This window comes from Botryllus schlosseri, chromosome 13, assembly GCF_051294905.1.
Source record: "Botryllus schlosseri isolate E-star chromosome 13, Bs_hap1, whole genome shotgun sequence".
Classification (NCBI taxonomy): domain Eukaryota; kingdom Metazoa; phylum Chordata; class Ascidiacea; order Stolidobranchia; family Styelidae; genus Botryllus; species Botryllus schlosseri.
Window position 1 is genome coordinate 23,984,326 of NC_137248.1, and position 18,821 is coordinate 24,003,146.

At 38.8% G+C, this 18,821-nt stretch overlaps 1 long non-coding RNA gene across 1 annotated transcript; it reads left to right on the forward strand.

Annotated features, from left to right (window-relative positions):
* The first annotated feature begins 15,713 nt into the window (after positions 1 to 15,713).
* On the forward strand, positions 15,714 to 18,414 carry LOC145454393 (uncharacterized). Its single transcript, XR_013920112.1, has 3 exons — positions 15,714 to 15,857; positions 17,161 to 17,346; positions 18,240 to 18,414. It is a non-coding gene; the product is annotated as an uncharacterized LOC145454393 (long non-coding RNA).
* Positions 18,415 to 18,821: the final 407 nt, after the last annotated feature.

Consider the following 18,821-nt stretch of genomic DNA (forward strand, 5'->3'; position numbering starts at 1 on the left):
CGAGCTAATTATTAGTTATCACAAATAATCAAAAAAGCCGACCGCGATCGGCGTTGTTGGTAGCGAATACCCACCTTAATTCAACCAATTTGTCAAGTCACGGTATCTTGAGCATACGTAATTCGCGGGTCGTGTGCATTTAAAGGACAAGGCCTTATCTTCATTCTTCAGTACATGCGATCGAACCAATTATGGATCTTTTCAATAAAGTCCCAAAATCGATATTTATGATTGACTTCTTGATAATCATACCGATAGATCGCGATTCTTGCGTGCTGTGAAATATCGAACGATATTGGAGCACGAGCTAGTTATTTAGTTATCAAAAAAGCCGACCGCGATCGGCGTTGTTTGTAGCGAATACCCACCTTAATTCAACCAAGTTGTGGAGTCATAGTGTCTTGGGCGCATATAATTCGTGAGTCGTGAGTACATTTAGGGGACAAGCCCTCATCTTCAAGGCATGCGATCGAACCAATGATGGATGTTATCAATATAGTCCTAAAAATCGATATTCATGATTGACTTCTTGATAATCATACCGATAGATCGCGATTCTTGCTTGCTGTGATATATCGAACAACATTGGAGCACGAACTAATTATTAGTTATCACAAAAAATCAAAAAAGCCGACCGCGATCGGCGTTGTTTGTAGCGAATACCCACCTTAATTCGAACAATTTGTGAAGTCATAGTATCTTGGGCGTATATAATTCGTGAGTCGCGTGTACATTTACGGGACAAGCCCTCATCTTTAAGGCATGCGATCGTACCAACGATGGATCTTATCAATACAGTCCTAAAAATCGATATTTATGATTGACTTCTTGATAATCATACCGATAGATCGCGATTCTTGCGTGCTGTGAAATATCAAACGACATTGGAGCACGAGCTAGTTATTAGTTATCATGAATAATCAAAAAATCCGACCGCGATCGGCGTTGTTTGTAGCGAATACCCACCTTAATTCAACCAATTTGTGAAGTCATAGTATCTTGGGTATACATAATTCGTGAGTCGTGAGTACATTTACGGGACAAGCCCTCATCTTCAAGGCATGCGATCGAACCAATGATGGGTCTTATCAATATAGTCCTAAAAATCGATATTTATGACTGACTTCTTGATAATCATACCGATAGATCGCGATTCTTGCGTGCTGTGAAATATCAAACGACATTGGAGCACGAGCTAGTTATTAGTTATCATGAATAATCAAAAAATCCGACCGCGATCGGCGTTGTTTGTAGCGAATACCCACCTTAATTCGAACAATTTGTGAAGTCATAGTATCTTGGGCGTATATAATTCGTGAGTCGCGTGTACATTTACGGGACAAGCCCTCATCTTCAAGGCATGCGATCGAACCAATGATGGATCTTATCAATATAGTCCTAAAAATCGATATTTATGATTGACTTCTTGATAATCATACCGATAGATCGCGATTCTTGCGTGCTGTGAAATATCAAACGACATTGGAGCACGGAGCTAGTTATTTGTTATCATAAACAATCAAAAAATCCGACCGCGATCGGCGTTGTTTGTAGCGAATACCCACCTTAATTCAACCAATTTGTGAAGTCACAGTATCTTGAGCATACGTAATTCGTCAGCCGTGTGTACATTTACAGGACAAGGCCTTATCTTCATTCTTCAGTACATGCGATCGAACCAATGATGGATCCTTTCAATAAAGTCCCAAAATCGATATTTATGATTGACTTCTTGATAATCATGCCGATAGATCGCAATTCTTGCGTGCTGTGAAATATCGAACAACATTGGAGCACGAGCTAGTTATTAGTTATCATAAATAATCAAAAAAGCCGACCACGATCGGCGTTATTTGTAGCGAATACCCACGTTAATTTAACCAATCTGTGAAGTCATAGAATCTTGGGTATACATAATTCGTGAGTCGTGTGTACATTTACAGGACTAGGCCTTATCTTCATTCTTCAGTACAAACTATCGCACCAATGATGGATCTTATCAATAAAGTCCTAAAAATCGATATTTATGATTGACTTCTTGATAATCATACCGATAGATCGCGATTCTAGCGTGCTGTGAAATATCGAACGACATTGGAGCACCAGCTATAGTTAGTTGTTATCATAAATAATCAAAAAAGCCGACCGCGATCGGCGTTGTTGGTAGCGAATAACCCCCTGAATTCAACCAATTTGTGAAGTTATAGTATCTTGGGTATACATAATTCGTGAGTCGTGTGTACATTCACAGGACTAGGCCTTATCTTCATTCTTCAGTACAAGTGATCGAACCAATGATGGATCTTATCAATAAAGTCCTAAAAATCGATATTTATGATTGACTTCTTGATAATCATACCGATAGATCGTGATTCTTGCATGCTGTGAGATATCGAACGACATTGGAGCACGAGCTAGTTATTAGTTATCATGAATAATAAAAACGTCGACCGCGATTGGCGTTGTTTGTAGCGAATACCCACCTTAATTCAACCAATTTGTGAAGTCATAGTATCTTGGACGTATATAATTCGTGAGTCGTGTGTACATTTACGGGACAAACCCTCATCTTCAAGGCATGCGATCGAACCAAAGATGGATCTTATCAATAAAGTCCTAAAATCGAAATTTATGATTGACTTCTTGATAATCATACCGATGGATCGCGATTCTTGCGTGCTGTGAAATATTGAACGATAGTGGAGCACGAGCTAGTTAATAGTTATCATGAATAATCAAAAAAGTCGACCGCGATCGGCGTTGTTTGTAGCGAATACCCACCTTAATTCATCCAATATGTGAAGTTATAGTATCTTGGGCGTATATAATTCGTGAGTCGCGTGTACATTTACGGGACAAGCCCTCATCTTCAAGGCATGCGATCGAACCAATGATGGATCTTATCAATATAGTCCTAAATGTCGATATTTATGATTGACTTCTTGATAATCATACCGATAGATCGCGATTCTTGCGTGCTGTGAAATATCGAAAGACATTGGAGCACGGTGCAAGTTATTTGTTATCATAAATAATCAAAAAATCCGACCGCGATCGGCGTTGTTTGTAGCGAATACCCACCTTAATTCAACCAATTTGTGAAGTCATAGTATCTTGGGTATACATAATTCGTGAGTCGTGAGTACATTTACGGGACAAGCCCTCATCTTCAAGCCATGCGATCGAACCAATGATGGGTCTTATCAATATAGTCCTAAAAATCGATATTTATGATTGACTTCTTGATAATCATACCGACAGATTGCGATTCTTGCGTGCTGTGAAATATCGAACGACATTGGAGCACCAGCTATAGTTAGTTGTTATCATAAATAATCAAAAAAGCCGACCGCGATCGGCGTTGTTGGTAGCGAATAACCACCTGAATTCAACCAATTTGTGAAGTTATAGTATCTTGGGTATACATAATTCGTGAGTCGTGTGTACATTTACGGGACAAGCCCTCATCTTCAAGGCATGCGATCGAACCAATGATGGGTCTTATCAATATAGTCCTAAAAATCGATATTTATGATTGACTTCTTGATAATCATACCGATAGATCGTGATTCTCGCATGCTGTGAGATATCGAACGACATTGGAGCACGAGCTAGTTATTAGTTATCATGAATAATCAAAAAAGTCGACCGCAATCGGCGTTGTTTGTAGCGAATACCCACCTTAATTCAACCAATTTGTGAAGTCATAGTATCTTGGACGTATATAATTCGTGAGTCGTGTGTACATTTACGGGACAAACCCTCATCTTCAAGGCATGCGATCGAACCAATGATGGATCTTATCAATAAAGTCCTAAAATCGAAATTTATGATTGACTTCTTGATAATCATACCGATGGATCGCGATTCTTGCGTGCTGTGAAATATCGAACGATAGTGGAGCACGAGCTAGTTAATAGTTATCATGAATAATCAAAAAAGTCGACCGCGATCGGCGTTGTTTGTAGCGAATACCCACCTTAATTCATCCAATTTGTGAAGTTATAGTATCTTGGGCGTATATAATTCGTGAGTCGCGTGTACATTTTCGGGACAAGCCCTCATCTTCAAGGCATGCGATCGAACCAATCATGGATCTTATCAATATAGTCCTAAAAGTCGATATTTATGATTGACTTCTTGATAATCATACCGATAGATCGCGATTATTGCGTGCTGTGAAATATCGAAAGACATTGGAGCACGGAGCAAGTTATTTGTTATCATAAATAATCAAAAAATCCGACCGCGATCGGCGTTGTTTGTAGCGAATACCCACCTTAATTCAACCAATTTGTGGAGTCAAAGTATCTTGGGTATACATAATTCGTGAGTCGTGAGTACATTTACGGGACAAGCCCTCATCTTCAAGGCATGCGATCGAACCAATGATGGGTCTTATCAATATAGTCCTAAAAATCGATATTTATGACTGACTTCTTGATAATCATACCGATAGATCGCGATTTTTGCGTGCTGTGAAATATCGAACGACATTGGGGCACGGAGATAGTTATTAGTTATCATAAATAATCAAAAAAGCTGACCGCGATCGGCGTTGTTTGTTTAGCGAATACCCACCTTAATTAAACTAATTTGTGAAGTCATAGTACCTCTGGCGTATATAATTCGTGAGTCGTGTGTACAATTACGGGACAAGCCCTCATCTTCAAGGCATGCGATCGAACCAATGATGGGTCTTATCAATATAGTCCTAAAAATCGATATTTATGATTGACTTCTTGATAATCATACCGATAGATCGCGATTCTTGCTTGCTGTGATATATCGAACGACATTGGAGCACGAGCTAGTTATTACTTATCATGAATAATCAAAAAAGCCGACCGTGATCGTCGTTGTTTTTAGCGAATACCCACCTGAATTCAACCAATTTGTGAAGTCATACTATCTTGGGCGTATATAACTCGTGACTCGTGTGTACATTTACGGGACAAGCCCTCATCTTCAAGGCATGCGATCGAACCAATGATAGATCTTATCAATATAGTCCTAAAAATCGATATTTATGATGGACTTCTTGATAATCATACCGACAGATCGAGATTCTTTCGTGCTGTGAAATATCGAACAACATTGGAGCACGAGCTAATTATTAGTTATCACAAATAATCAAAAAAGCCGACCGCGATCGGCGTTGTTGGTAGCGAATACCCACCTTAATTCAACCAATTTGTCAAGTCACGGTATCTTGAGCATACGTAATTCGCGGGTCGTGTGCATTTAAAGGACAAGGCCTTATCTTCATTCTTCAGTACATGCGATCGAACCAATTATGGATCTTTTCAATAAAGTCCCAAAATCGATATTTATGATTGACTTCTTGATAATCATACCGATAGATCGCGATTCTTGCGTGCTGTGAAATATCGAACGATATTGGAGCACGAGCTAGTTATTAGTTATCAAAAAAGCCGACCGCGATCGGCGTTGTTTGTAGCGAATACCCACCTTAATTCAACCAAGTTGTGGAGTCATAGTGTCTTGGGCGCATATAATTCGTGAGTCGTGAGTACATTTAGGGGACAAGCCCTCATCTTCAAGGCATGCGATCGAACCAATGATGGATGTTATCAATATAGTCCTAAAAATCGATATTCATGATTGACTTCTTGATAATCATACCGATAGATCGCGATTCTTGCTTGCTGTGATATATCGAACAACATTGGAGCACGAACTAATTATTAGTTATCACAAAAAATCAAAAAAGCCGACCGCGATCGGCGTTGTTTGTAGCGAATACCCACCTTAATTCGAACAATTTGTGAAGTCATAGTATCTTGGGCGTATATAATTCGTGAGTCGCGTGTACATTTACGGGACAAGCCCTCATCTTCAAGGCATGCGATCGAACCAATGATGGATCTTATCAATACAGTCCTAAAAATCGATATTTATGATTGACTTCTTGATAATCATACCGATAGATCGCGATTCTTGCGTGCTGTGAAATATCAAACGACATTGGAGCACGAGCTAGTTATTAGTTATCATGAATAATCAAAAAATCCGACCGCGATCGGCGTTGTTTGTAGCGAATACCCACCTTAATTCAACCAATTTGTGAAGTCATAGTATCTTGGGTATACATAATTCGTGAGTCGTGAGTACATTTACGGGACAAGCCCTCATCTTCAAGGCATGCGATCGAACCAATGATGGGTCTTATCAATATAGTCCTAAAAATCGATATTTATGACTGACTTCTTGATAATCATACCGATAGATCGCGATTTTTGCGTGCTGTGAAATATCGAACGACATTGGGGCACGGAGATAGTTATTAGTTATCATAAATAATCAAAAAAGCTGACCGCGATCGGCGTTGTTCGTATAGCTAATACCCACCTGAATTCAACCAATTTGTGAAGTCATAGTATCGTAGGGGTATATAATTCGTGAGTCGTGTGTACATTTACGGGACAAGCCCTCATCTTCAAGGCATGCGATCGAACCAATGATGGATCTTATCAATATAGTCCTAAAAATCGATATTTATGATTGACTTCTTGATAATCATACCGACAGATTGCGATTCTTGCGTGCTGTGAAATATCGAACGACATTGGAGCACGAGCTAGTTATTAGTTATAATAAACAATCAAAAAAGCCAACCGCGATCAGCGTTGTTTGTTTAGCGAATACCCACCTTAATTCAACTAATTTGTGAAGTCATAGTACCTCTGGCGTATATAATTCGTGAGTCGTGTGTACAATTACGGGACAAGCCCTCATCTTCAAGGCATGCGATCGAACCAATGATGGGTCTTATCAATATAGTCCTAAAAATCGATATTTATGATTGACTTCTTGATAATCATACCGATAGATCGCGATTCTTGCTTGCTGTGATATATCGAACGACATTGGAGCACGAGCTAGTTATTAGTTATCATGAATAATCAAAAAAGCCGACCGTGATCGTCGTTGTTTTTAGCGAATACCCACCTGAATTCAACCAATTTGTGAAGTCATACTATCTTGGGCGTATATAACTCGTGACTCGTGTGTACATTTACGGGACAAGCCCTCATCTTCAAGGCATGCGATCGAACCAATGATAGATCTTATCAATATAGTCCTAAAAATCGATATTTATGATTGACTTCTTGATAATCATACCGACAGATTGCGATTCTTGCGTGCTGTGAAATATCGAACAACATTGGAGCACGAGCTAGTTATTAGTTATCATAAATAATCAAAAAAGCCGACCGCGATCGGCGTTATTTGTAGCGAATACCCACGTTAATTTAACCAATCTGTGAAGTCATAGAATCTTGGGTATACATAATTCGTGAGTCGTGTGTACATTTACAGGACTAGGTCTTATCTTCATTCTTCAGTACAAACTATCGCACCAATGATGGATCTTATCAATAAAGTCCTAAAAATCGATATTTATGATTGACTTCTTGATAATCATACCGATAGATCGCGATTCTAGCGTGCTGTGAAATAACGAACGACATTGGAGCACCAGCTATAGTTAGTTGTTATCATAAATAATCAAAAAAGCCGACCGCGATCGGCGTTGTTGGTAGCGAATAACCACCTGAATTCAACCAATTTGTGAAGTTATAGTATCTTGGGTATACATAATTCGTGAGTCGTGTGTACATTCACAGGACTAGGCCTTATCTTCATTCTTCGGTACAAGTGATCGAACCAATGATGGATCTTATCAATAAAGTCCTAAAAATCGATATTTATGATTGACTTCTTGATAATCATACCGATAGATCGCGATTCTAGCGTGCTGTGAAATAACGAACGACATTGGAGCACCAGCTATAGTTAGTTGTTATCATAAATAATCAAAAAAGCCGACCGCGATCGGCGTTGTTGGTAGCGAATACCCACCTTAATTCAACTAATTTGTGAAGTCATAGTACCTCTGGCGTATATAATTCGTGAGTCGTGTGTACAATTACGGGACAAGCCCTCATCTTCAAGGCATGCGATCGAACCAATGATGGGTCTTATCAATATAGTCCTAAAAATCGATATTTATGATTGACTTCTTGATAATCATACCGATAGATCGCGATTCTTGCTTGCTGTGATATATCGAACGACATTGGAGCACGAGCTAGTTATTAGTTATCATGAATAATCAAAAAAGCCGACCGTGATCGTCGTTGTTTTTAGCGAATACCCACCTGAATTCAACCAATTTGTGAAGTCATACTATCTTGGGCGTATATAACTCGTGACTCGTGTGTACATTTACAGGACAAGCCCTCATCTTCAAGGCATGCGATCGAACCAATGATAGATCTTATCAATATAGTCCTAAAAATCGATATTTATGATTGACTTCTTGATAATCATACCGACAGATTGCGATTCTTGCGTGCTGTGAAATATCGAACAACATTGGAGCACGAGCTAGTTATTAGTTATCATAAATAATCAAAAAAGCCGACCGCGATCGGCGTTATTTGTAGCGAATACCCACGTTAATTTAACCAATCTGTGAAGTCATAGAATCTTGGGTATACATAATTCGTGAGTCGTGTGTACATTTACAGGACTAGGTCTTATCTTCATTCTTCAGTACAAACTATCGCACCAATGATGGATCTTATCAATAAAGTCCTAAAAATCGATATTTATGATTGACTTCTTGATAATCATACCGATAGATCGCGATTCTAGCGTGCTGTGAAATAACGAACGACATTGGAGCACCAGCTATAGTTAGTTGTTATCATAAATAATCAAAAAAGCCGACCGCGATCGGCGTTGTTGGTAGCGAATAACCACCTGAATTCAACCAATTTGTGAAGTTATAGTATCTTGGGTATACATAATTCGTGAGTCGTGTGTACATTCACAGGACTAGGCCTTATCTTCATTCTTCGGTACAAGTGATCGAACCAATGATGGATCTTATCAATAAAGTCCTAAAAATCGATATTTATGATTGACTTCTTGATAATCATACCGATAGATCGTGATTCTTGCATGCTGTGAGATATCGAACGACATTGGAGCACGAGCTAGTTATTAGTTATCATGAATAATCAAAAAAGTCGACCGCGATCGGCGTTGTTTGTAGCGTATACCCACCTTAATTCAACCAATTTGTGAAGTCATAGTATCTTGGACGTATATAATTCGTGAGTCGTGTGTACATTTACGGGACAAACCCTCATCTTCAAGGCATGCGATCGAACCAATGATGGATCTTATCAGTAAAGTCCTAAAATCGAAATTTATGATTGACTTCTTGATAATCATACCGATGGATCGTGATTCTTGCGTGCTGTGAAATATTGAACGATAGTGGAGCACGAGCTAGTTAATAGTTATCATGAATAATCAAAAAAGTCGACCGCGATCGGCGTTGTTCGTAGCGAATACCCACCTTAATTCAACCAATTTGTGAAGTCATAGTATCTTGGGTATACATAATTCGTGAGTCGTGAGTACATTTACGGGACAAGCCCTCATCTTCAAGGCATGCGATCGAACCAATGATGGGTCTTATCAATATAGTCCTAAAAATCGATATTTATGATTGACTTCTTGATAATCATACCGACAGATTGCGATTCTTGCGTGCTGTGAAATATCGAACGACATTGGGGCACGGAGCTAGTTATTAGTTATCATAAATAATCAAAAAAGCCGACCGCGATCGGCGTTGTTCGTATAGCGAATACCCACCTGAATTCAACCAATTTGTGAAGTCATAGTATCGTAGGGGTATATAATTCGTGAGTCGTGTGTACATTTACGGGACAAGCCCTCATCTTCAAGGCATGCGATCGAACCAATGATGGATCTTATCAATATAGTCCTAAAAATCGATATTTATGATTGACTTCTTGATAATCATACCGACAGATTGCGATTCTTGCGTGCTGTGAAATATCGAACGACATTGGAGCACGAGCTAGTTATTAGTTATAATAAACAATCAAAAAAGCCAACCGCGATCAGCGTTGTTTGTTTAGCGAATACCCACCTTAATTCAACTAATTTGTGAAGTCATAGTATCTCTGGCGTATATAATTCGTGAGTCGTGTGTACAATTACGGGACAAGCCCTCATCTTCAAGGCATGCGATCGAACCAATGATCGATCTTATCAATATAGTCCTAAAAATCGATATTTATGATTGACTTCTTGATAATCAAACCGATAGATCGCGATTCTTGCTTGCTGTGATATATCGAACGACATTGGAGCACGAGCTAGTTATTAGTTATCATGAATAATCAAAAAAGCCGACCGTGATCGTCGTTGTTTTTAGCGAATACCCATCTGAATTCAACCAATTTGTGAAGTCATACTATCTTGGGCGTATATAACTCGTGACTCGTGTGTACATTTACGGGACAAGCCCTCATCTTCAAGGCATGCGATCGAACCAATGATGGATCTTATCAATATAGTCCTAAAAATCGATATTTATGATTGACTTCTTGATAATCATACCGATAGATCGAGATTCTTTCGTGCTGTGAAATATCGAACAACATTGGAGCACGAGCTAATTATTAGTTATCACAAATAATCAAAAAAGCCGACCGCGATCGGCGTTGTTGGTAGCGAATACCCATCTTAATTCAACCAATTTGTGAAGTCACAGTATCTTGAGCATACGTAATTCGTGAGTCGTGTGTACATTTACAGGACAAGGCCTAATCTCCATTCTTCAGTACATGCGATCGAACCAATTATGGATCTTTTCAATAAAGTCCCAAAATCGATATTTATGATTGACTTCTTGATAATCATACCGATAGATCGCGATTCTTGCGTGCTGTGAAATATCGAACGATATTGGAGCACGAGCTAGTTATTAGTTATCAAAAAAGCCGACCGCGATCGGCGTTGTTTGTAGCGAATACCCACCTGAATTCAACCAAGTTGTGAAGTCATAGTGTCTTGGGCGCATATAATTCGTGAGTCGTGAGTACATTTAGGGGACAAGCCCTCATCTTCAAGGCATGCGATCGAACCAATGATGGATGTTATCAACATAGTCCTAAAAATCGATATTTATGATTGACTTCTTGATAATCATACCAATAGATCGCGATTCTTGCTTGCTGTGATATATCGAACAACATTGGAGCACGAACTAATTATTAGTTATCACAAATAATCAAAAAAGCCGACCGCGATCGGCGTTGTTTGTAGCGAATACCCACCTTAATTCGAACAATTTGTGAAGTCATAGTATCTTGGGCGTATATAATTCGTGAGTCGCGTGTACATTTACGGGACAAGCCCTCATCTTCAAGGCATGCGATCGAACCAATGATGGATCTTATCAATATAGTCCTAAAAATCGATATTTATGATTGACTTCTTGATAATCATACCGATAGATCGCGATTCTTGCGTGCTGTGAAATATCAAACGACATTGAAGCACGGAGCTAGTTATTTGTTATCATAAATAATCAAAAAATCCGACCGCGATCGGCGTTGTTTGTAGCGAATACCCACCTTAATGCAACCAATTTGTGAAGTCACAGTATCTTGAGCATACGTAATTCGTCAGTCGTGTGTACATTTACAGGACAAGGCCTTATCTTCATTCTTCAGTACATGCGATCGAACCAATGATGGATCCTTTCAATAAAGTCCCAAAATCGATATTTATGATTGACTTCTTGATAATCATGCCGATAGATCGCGATTCTTGCGTGCTGTGAAATATCGAACAACATTGGAGCACGAGCTAGTTATTAGTTATCATAAATAATCAAAAAAGCCGACCGCGATCGGCGTTATTTGTAGCGAATACCCACGTTAATTTAACCAATCTGTGAAGTCATAGAATCTTGGGCATACATAATTCGTGAGTCGTGTGTACATTTACAGGACTAGGCCTTATCTTCATTCTTCAGTACAAACTATCGCACCAATGATGGATCTTATCAATAAAGTCCTAAAAATCGATATTTATGATTGACTTCTTGATAATCATACCGATAGATCGCGATTCTAGCGTGCTGTGAAATATCGAACGACATTGGAGCACCAGCTATAGTTAGTTGTTATCATAAATATTCAAAAAAGCCGACCGCGATCGGCGTTGTTGGTAGCGAATAACCACCTGAATTCAACCAATTTGTGAAGTTATAGTATCTTGGGTATACATAATTCGTGAGTCGTGTGTACATTTACAGGACTAGGCCTTATCTTGATTCTTCAGTACAAGTGATCGAACCATTGATGGATCTTATCAATAAAGTCCTAAAAATCGATATTTATGATTGACTTCTTGATAATCATACCGATAGATCGCGATTCTTGCATGCTGTGAGATATCGAACGACATTGGAGCACGAGCTAGTTAATAGTTATCATGAATAATCAAAAAAGTCGACCGCGATTGGCGTTGTTTGTAGCGAATACCCACCTTAATTCATCCAATTTGTGAAGTTATAGTATCTTGGGCGTATATAATTCGTGAGTCGCGTGTACATTTACGGGACAAGCCCTCATCTTCAAGGCATGCGATCGAACCAATGATGGATCTTATCAATATAGTCCTAAATGTCGATATTTATGATTGACTTCTTGATAATCATACCGATAGATCGCGATTCTTGCGTGCTGTGAAATATCGAAAGACATTGGAGCACGGAGCATGTTATTTGTTATCATAAATAATCAAAAAATCCGACCGCGATCGGCGTTGTTTGTAGCGAATACCCACCTTAATTCAACCAATTTGTGAAGTCATAGTATCTTGGGTATACATAATTCGTGAGTCGTGAGTACATTTACGGGACAAGCCCTCATCTTCAAGGCATGCGATCGAACCAATGATGGGTCTTATCATTATAGTCCTAAAAATCGATATTTATGATTGACTTCTTGATAATCATACCGACAGATTGCGATTCTTGCGTGCTGTGAAATATCGAACGACATTGGGGCACGGAGCTAGTTATTAGTTATCATAAATAATCAAAAAAGCCGACCGCGATCGGCGTTGTTCGTATAGCGAATACCCATCTTAATTCAACTAATTTGTGAAGTCATAGTCCCAGCAAACACAAAACCGTAAAAGGATCATCCGGGATCATCTCGATTAGGTTCTGATTTTCTAAGTGTCGAGGGAATGTCTAAAATACGTAGTAGGATGGTCTTGTGGTTATATTCAATCAGAATAAATTCATACTCGGTTTTGTTCCATCTCATGCATTAGGCTTCGTTATATCCGGTAGTTAACCTAATAATGCAAATTTTCTATCTCTCGCGGGTACGACTAAAATACGTAGAAAGGATGACTTTTTCGGTACATTCAATAACGATGAATTCTATCCGGTTTTGTTCGATCTCATGCGGTAGCTTCGTTCTATCCATTAGAAAACAATGTTCTCCCTTCGTTTTATTGCGTGAGGATGTCACCGGTGTTGTATATTCGTGTTGTTGCTCTAAGGTCGAATAGTTTTGTTTTCCTCTGATATATATGATCTTCATTATATATATATTCGCTCTTTCGGTAATCTCGCATGTTCAACGAGTATGGTTAATAGTTTTATTCAGAGAATAACTAAATAAGTGATATGTTGTACGTTTAGGAATATGATTATCGATGCGTGACTTCTAGAATATTTCGGCGATTCAAATTTTACGTCATCGCGCCATACAAAGATTTGAAGCGCAACAGGTCGCAGCCAGGCATAGTTCGTTCTTTCTGTATGGTAAATGCCGTAAATATATAGGAATTGTGACTGACTGAGGTAGCGGGTTAAAGGTATATATGCAGTAGCATATAGCTTATGGGGTATTTCGAATTGCCTGTAGTATATGACGCCTAGAGCTGTTTGACTTTCTGCAAAACAGGTGTAGACAACTATAGAAAAGTTTCAGCTTTTCCAGGTTAGAATTAGAGCTAAACCGTTTTTCCGAATTAGATTACAATTATATTGCTGGCATTTCGCTCTAATTTAGTGAAATTAGACCACTATAATTCGCTTCAAACATCTGAATTACCGGTACCTATACCTACGGTATATCATAATATTTATGCTTGAATTTTCTAGGTATATAAGTCATATAGATACATTCCTGTAGAACACTGATTCATGATTTTATAAAAGTTGGTGCAAGAATGGACATTTTCAACTTGATGTTGATTAATGGAGCAAAATTTGATATTTAAGTGCAATTATACCTCGAATCCAGTAACAAGATTATTAATCGTTGAAACCAAACGCAGCTTGATTATGTTGGCCCAGAGAATTTGGCTAGCCAGACCATATTGATGGAATATGGTCACAGTAAGATAATATTTTGGGCTATTTTACATGAACTTTCCAACATTTGATTTGATATGTCCACTAAAACAGTTGTTATTCTGCTTTCGAATAAGACCTTAATTGCTGGTTTCAATGGTAACTGTGTTTGTCAAAGGCTGCAAAGGTAATTTCTTTTCCTTGTTAGATGTTTATTTGTTTGTTTGTGGTGTTCATGGTGGTGGTTCGACTACACTGGTCATTTTACACCAGGCCGGTTCTTATTATTATTATTCCGTATCTGCCCGATTACCAGTGAACTCGGCACTTAGTGAATTCGGCCGCACAAACTCGGCACTTGGTGAATTCGGCCGTGGTAGATCTCGTAGCGGTACCGGTCACCATGATTGGTTACTGGAATGTTTGCCGGTGAACTTGGCACTTTGAGTGGTTGTCAATGCTGTACGGCGGTCAGGGCATGCGTAGATCACACAGTCACGGCGTGATTAGATCACAGATTGCGTAATTGCGGGAAATAACGCGACGCTCTTCACTTGGTGAACTCGGCCCTTGGAGGAATTGGCACTAGAACACCTTCGCATTAGGAATGCATTAAGTATGAATGAACAGTATCAAAAAGGAAATTTAAACGTGTCGTGGCTCGTGGTAGATCTCGTAATCTTGGGATCCTTCAACCGTGTTATCGAGACACCCTAATCCCAGAGTGGAATCGTCTCTCCAAAGGCGAAAAATAATTTATTTTGACGTGATCATGCGAAACATTTGTTGATGAGGAACACTGGCTTGTCGTGATCGATAAACGAAGAAGCGCCGCTTGATGTTCCACAGTGTTGATCTCACATACAACGCCAAGATCCATCTTCTCAAAACTTACACGACACAGGCCCGTGACTCACGCCATCGATTCCAAGCAGATCGCGCGTGGTCGGTATATGAGCGCTGTGTTATTTCCCGTGGCTACGCAATCCGTGATCTAATCACGCCGTGACTGCGCGATCTACGGATGCCCTGACCTCCTTACAAGATTGACGAATCACTTGATAATACTATTATTAGTTTGATAATTCATATTAATAGCTGTAAATACACTTCATTTCAAAATTTCCCGAGGGCCGAATTCACCAAGTGCCGAGTTTGTGCGGCCGAATTCATCAAGTGCCGGGTGCATCGGCAACCATCTGCCCACTTACAGCACGGCCCACTCCTAGGCTTTTTAAGACATGGCTATGCGAATCAGATGGCGAGGAGGAGCCTAGATAAACGGCCAACACTTCGGTAGGAATTATGGAGTCGACGTGTCACGCTCGAACCCGCAATTCATTGGTGTTTAGCTATAATGGAACGTACCACTACGTTTCCTCGCCATACCTTGTAAAATGAGACCGTAGCATTTGGCATTTCGTGTGGCAATTGACTTTTGTGTGGAAAATTGTGTTCGTTTCAGAACTTATCCGAAACTTTTATTCCGTCATAGATTGTATATGATAAAACAATATCGGAATTGATCCTAGAATTCCAAAGCAACTCACCACAAAGGAGGATTTAAAGAAGTTTGATGGAAAATTGAATGAAAGCAAAAGCCTTTGCAAGAGATGTGGTATGTTGAATCTGTTTTGGTATTTTTAAATAGGCCTACTTTGTTGTGCCGATAGCAGACAGTATATATAAACGTAAGATGTGGAAGCTATCAAGGTGTTTTTAGAAATTCAGTCAGTCAAAGTGGACGATCGTATTGCTTGGATTATATTTAGGCTTATTTTAGCATCTTTGAGATGCAACTCTAAACGTGGACGGTCATGAACAGTAGGGCTCTTCAAAAATGACTTTTTTTCTCAAATCGTACTGGCTACTTGATAAAATTGTTAGGTTACCTAATTTAAGCCTACAAACAAAATATGGTTCAAATCCAGCCAGTATCCGCTTTGCTACAAGAGAAGAAAGTTCCTATTTATTATATAAAAATGAATAATAAAAAATTTGAAGATTTTCTGTTAACCCCATGAAAGTGTTAGGCTGTCTATAGAAACGATGCTCACCAAATTTGTTTCAATTCCAACCAGTGGAAGCGGAGTTATTGCTGTCGAAAAATTTGGATTTTAATAAAATAGTACTTACGGTGAGCACAACTTTAATAAGTAAACAAAGAATCGGTCACCGTAAATACTATTTTATTGAAATCCAAATTTTTCGACGGCAATATCTCCGCTTCCACTGGTTGGAATTGAACCAAATTTGGTGAGCATCGTTTCTATAGACAGCCTAACACTTTCATGGGGTGAACAGAAAATTCTCAAATTTTTATTACCTATTTATTTTTATATAATAAATAGAAACTCTCTTCTCCTGTAGCAAAGCGGTTACTGGCTGGAATTGAACCAAATTTTGTGTTTAGGCTTAAATTAGGTAACCTAACAATTTTATCAAGTAGCCAGAACGATTTGTGAAAAAAAGTCATATTTTAAGAGCCCTAATGTCCATGTCAGAGAAACGTTTTAGGGTAGGCCTACTCATGTCTCGCAGCGTTCTCTACATAATTGTCAATTGCGATACAAACTGTTGGCTTGTATTGGTAAAGCCATCCAACTTCGAATTGTAAAATGTTGGGAGTCTTGATATCAAATTTTTGAAAGGTGCACTTTGAGAAGATTTCGGAATCTGTCAAATTATACAAAAATTTAGCAAATTCTTTGACATATTTCATCTATTTGGGACTCGATCAACGTAAAAGAATTGGTAATCATTTTATACAATATAGGCTATTGTATTTGTAGTTGAAGTATAGTAATAATTCTTATGGTTACCGCACTTGTAACGATTCACGGCCATAACTGGAATAATTAGAATGATGTAACTTTCAAATTGTCATGCATTTTGCAACAACATTGTTCTCAATTTTCAAGGTGCTGACCATTCGAGGAAGAATCACCCACCGGGAATTCACGATCCGTAAACGCGGCCGACTGTTTCTCTCCTCAAGCGGAAGCGACAGAGAAGAGGAACGAAGAGAAAAAAGGAGCAGAAATAGCAAGAGTGTGACAAGTCGCGTCCGTTCGCTTTAATGCGTATTTCCATCCGCGAAGTAGTAGGTGGGAAAACTAATGGGCGTTTGGTTAGGGCTTATATAAGGTTGACTCCAGCGCTGTATTTGCTAAATGTTGCTATGAAATAGGTGTGGTGTCATTTGGTATCAATATTGACTATTGAAAGACCATTTGTTAGTGGTCATGGATTTGTTCGGCCAGTATGCAGTAATTTCTGATGGTCACTTCCCGGGCTTCTGTTCTCTAACCCCTCATGATTGTTATTCTGCTTCTAGTAAGACTGTCGATTCTAATGTTTTATCGTATCATTTGTCGGAGGTTTCGCTCGCTTTATTTACAACGTTTTGCTCTCTGCTAGGTCAATTACTGGCTGAGTATCACTACAGCCTAAGAAACTGCACTAATTCTCATTTTAATGTCTTGCTGGTTATCTTGCTGTCAATTCTAATAATTTATTAATGTCTATACCAGTGCCGCCACTCAAATGTTTTGTTCTCTGTACACAATATTGTTAGGTCTTCAGCTTTCCAGGCAGAGTATCATTCCACTTTCTAGACTTGAGTATATATCTCTCCAACTAGCTGCCAAATAACTGATTCATTTGGATTGTTGAATTGATCATTTTGGACAGAATGTGAAGAAATTTTAGTCAAGAATTCTTTTTGTGTTAGTGGCTGTTTTCAAAGAGTGCTGAAGTAGTCATCGTTGATCTTGATAATCAAGTAGAAGTGACGATTGAAGTCAGTTCTCTAGTCATATAATATTAAAAAATATAATAATAAAACTTGAAAACTTGAGTGGAAATAGTTCAGAATCGAATCCATTTTAGTAAGTATGGGCGAAAAAAATGTAGGAGTCATTCGTTAGTCGCTACCTCTGCCATTTTCGCAGTACGAATGTCTTAGCTATTAATCATCATTTTCATTTTATTTCTGCAGGGTGTTGAAAAAAAAAGGCCGCATGCTGGTTATTTAACTGGCTCATCAGAAGATGAAACCTGATGATAAGGACTGTTTTCACTTTCTTTCTAAAGACATTCGTTCGTTTGTTCGTTTTATTTTTTACAACGGCATTATTGCCAATTCGTTTGAAATTAAATTATCACAAATGTGATTAATATGTAGTAAATAATGTGGTGTGTGTACGCAGCCGTGATCAGGTTAAGCCCATAGTGGTAGAAAACAGGTTATTATATCAGGATCTTCTTCTTCTAACGTAGGATCTACATTCTACTCACCATGTTTAAAGGCTGTAGCATCTGCATAATATTTACATTATTGAAGGACATGGAAAAGACGTTGAATTGAGTCGACACAAAATCCCCCTTTCTACGACCTGCCGAGATCTAATATCTACTATATCGGCTCGGCTTTTCTACATCTTTGGTCTGTACTGTGTTTGCTGGGAGTATCTCTGGCGTATATAATTCGTGAGTCGTGTGTACAATTACGGGACAAGCCCTCATCTTCAAGGCATGCGATCGAACCAATGATCGGTCTTATCAATATAGTCCTAAAAAT